The 3,215-nt window shown below is 46.2% G+C and overlaps 1 non-coding gene across 1 annotated transcript; it reads right to left on the reverse strand.

Moving 5' to 3' along the window:
• Window positions 1-3,128: 3,128 nt before the first annotated feature.
• TRNAS-GGA (transfer RNA serine (anticodon GGA)) lies at window positions 3,129-3,215 on the reverse strand. The gene has a single exon. It is a non-coding gene; the product is annotated as a tRNA-Ser (tRNA).

The raw sequence follows: 3,215 nt of genomic DNA on the forward strand, positions 1-3,215 counted from the left end.
CAAGTGCAATATTTTCATTTTGGTGTGACTCTTGGTTGGAGAAGGCCACACCACAGTTGGTCTCTTCTCCATAAGCCGGACCGCCAACGTCAAGGCGAGATCACATTGGTCCAGTCCCCGCATAGCCAGTGGAAGGGTGAGGTGCATCCACTCAGATAGCATGGGGAGGTCGAATGACTGCGGCCACGTCAATCCGCTTCTTTTCTTTTCTTGTTGGGCCGCTAGCAATTGTCTAGCTTCTGCTACCAACTCCCCCATCGGGCCGTCTGACTTTACCGTAGCCGATAAGTAGCGTTAATCGTCTTCATCGCGCTGATGAAGCAGCGGGTTCATCCACCACCTTGGTTCTTCCCCGCAAGCAACTTCCGCCGTATTATCCATAGCTGTTCATCAAGAAGGCCTAGAGTTAGTTTTCCGATAAGATTCAAGCTACAATTTCAAACAGCACCTTTTCTTCATGAAGCGCAAGAAAACTGCACTGCGGAAGAAGAAGAAGCGGTAAAAAGTGTAATATAAATGGCTACCAAAGTTCTTCTTTTGAACTTTCAAGAAGGCCTGAATATTCATGGATTATTATACGATAATCTTTAATGCGGCTCAGATTGCGGAAAGAATTGAATGCTGGAATTTCGAAATTCCGTTGGTAAAATTCAGAAGGATCATGCAAGAAGGCAATATCATCTTCTGGCCATAATCTGCGAATCCAGCAAAGCAAAGCAAAGCAGCACTTTTCTTTTCACTTTAAACCGAGCCGGCGGCAATCTTGATGAATCACTGGCAAGAAGATGCTTTGCACTTTTCTTTCCACTTTAAAGCAGCAATCTTTGAACTCGGAAATGGCACTTTTCCCTGCAAGCCTGAAACGCACGCCTTCCCCAAAAGAAAAGCGGAACCACCTAACGAGTATTTTAAACAGCAAGCATGATGAACCGGCATGTTCATCAAACCAAACAGGTTCTTCATGCATGCATGAAGGCCTTCATGATGATGAAAACCGCTTCATTGGAATGTCACCGTCTCATTGACAACACGAATGATAACGAATTGACAATATGAATAGTCACGTTAGTTTCCCATTCTTAAGCATGGATTATTATACAATAATCTTCATTTGCTTTTTTACTGTTGACAACATGTAGTGCGGGGGCAGGGTTTGAACCCGCAGTCTTCAGGTCATGAGCCTGACGAGTTGGCCATTTACTCCACCCCGCAAGCAAGCAAGCAATTGATCTCTCTCTAGCGAATCGGAATTTATTTTAGAAAAAAAGAAGCCGGCCAACTCCTATTCAATCTACTTGTGCGGGGGAATGTTTGCTTGCCCGCAGACCCAACTCCACGTGTTATTGATCGCATTTCCCGCTGTCCGTCCAAATGAACTTGCACTACTGGTTATTAAAGCAGCATTGATGTTACCTTAAAAGCAGCAAGCGCGCAAGAAAAGAAAAGAAAAGAAGCAAAAACTAGCACTCCCTTACCGGCTAGGTCTCTCCCGGCAGGCCACTGCCGCATTCCCAAAAAGCAATGTATGGGTTTCTTCCATCACGTCACTGTCGCATCGCTCGTGCTTCGCACTCGCTCGGAGGAAATGGGATTCGAACCCATGATACAAGAAGATTGTATGTTGATTTAGCAAACCAATGCCTTAAGCCGCTCAGCCATACCTCCGGTTGGGATGGGGGATTCATCAAGCCCCCATCCCGAAGTGCGTGCGTGCGTGCGTGCGTGCGTGCGTGCCTACTTGGGCCAGCATGCACCTATTCTTTCTTTCTTTATCCCGACCGCTCGTCGGTTTACAATGAACTGATTTCGGATTCGGAGGGCTTCCGAGCCGCCTCGGCGGTTAGTACTAAAAGATCTGGGCGGCGTTAGTCGCCAAGGACTGGCAAAATTACAAAAGGATCTGGGCGGCATTAGTCGCCAAGGACTGGCCAAATCAGAATAGCAAAATTCTTGAACCATCTCCATCAGTTCAGGAACCACACATTTCTCCAGATCATCGTGACGTACTTCCACGTATCCACTTAAGAGGAAGTCTTTTCATAATAAATGACCCTCGAAACCGTAATCGGTTAATGTACGGCGTAAATCAGGATAATTAGGAGAATGTAAACCAGACGTATCCCGCACTTCTCGCTCCCACCGGCCGGCTGATAGGGATATACTGATTACCAAACTTGCAGAAGTGATTTCATCTACACCAATTCGTACACGAATGCATGGGTTATATCAAATGCTTGGTGAGTTATAGACTACTCCGAATCTTCATTTTTGAGAAGGATAATCAACTCCGCGAGTATCGATCGGAATTCCAAGACGTATATTGATATGATACCTCGAAAACCACAGGAATTAAAATGGATAGTCCGGAGTGGCGCATAATATGCTTTCTTCCTTCGATGTTCAAAATCTATGTATCCGTTTGAAAACCGATAGAACAGTAGCAAATTATTTAAGTGGACTGCAAGCCATGATAAAGTTCAGGCAGGGTTTCATAAAAATCGTAGTGAGCATTGATTCTTTATAATCATGGCTGTTTAATCGGAGGGCTGAAACCTTAAGCGAAACCGCGTCGAGGCCGGTCATGAGATTCCGCCGTATCCCGGCAGCCTTATCATCAATTAAGGATCCCTACCCAAAGATTCTATATGCTTTTCGTTAGGGTTCCTTGATGGGCGGCTTTGGAATGCGTGCTGGCAACCGCTTCATCCGCGCCAAAGCGAAAAGGTTCTGGGGCCGTGGTGGGTTCGATTGATGGGCCAATCTTCTCAACTAGTTTTGTGCATATGAAGCAAACTTCTCATTCACAACGTTGGAAGATCGCATACCCGAGTACGGCGGCTGGGGGGGTTTGCTCTAAAGCCATTCCTACACCAAAAGAAAGGAGCAAGCCAAGGTTCTCATCACGGGCATCCCAGGGATTGTTATTATACGATAATCCTTGCATCACTCGTGCGAATCGCAAAGCCACCGTTTCCGGATGAATCATGCCTGAACGAGCCAGTCAATAGGGCGGGTGAAAGTATTGAAGAATCGTGAATTCATTTACCAAATTAATTGTCGACTTGCTGCTGAAGGCGGCGGCTTTAGGTTTTTTTTTCGATCAAATCGTGGATGGGGTATTCATGGCAAGGAAGGGGAGGGATTCGAACCCTCGGTAAACAAGAGTCTACATAGCATTTCCAGTGCTACACTTTAAACCGCTCGGCCACCCTTCC

The sequence above is a fragment of the Azolla caroliniana genome, unplaced genomic scaffold (genome assembly GCF_043228905.1).
Source record: "Azolla caroliniana isolate FFs.n. ecotype wild unplaced genomic scaffold, voAzoCaro1.0.p SCAF_27, whole genome shotgun sequence".
Classification (NCBI taxonomy): domain Eukaryota; kingdom Viridiplantae; phylum Streptophyta; class Polypodiopsida; order Salviniales; family Salviniaceae; genus Azolla; species Azolla caroliniana.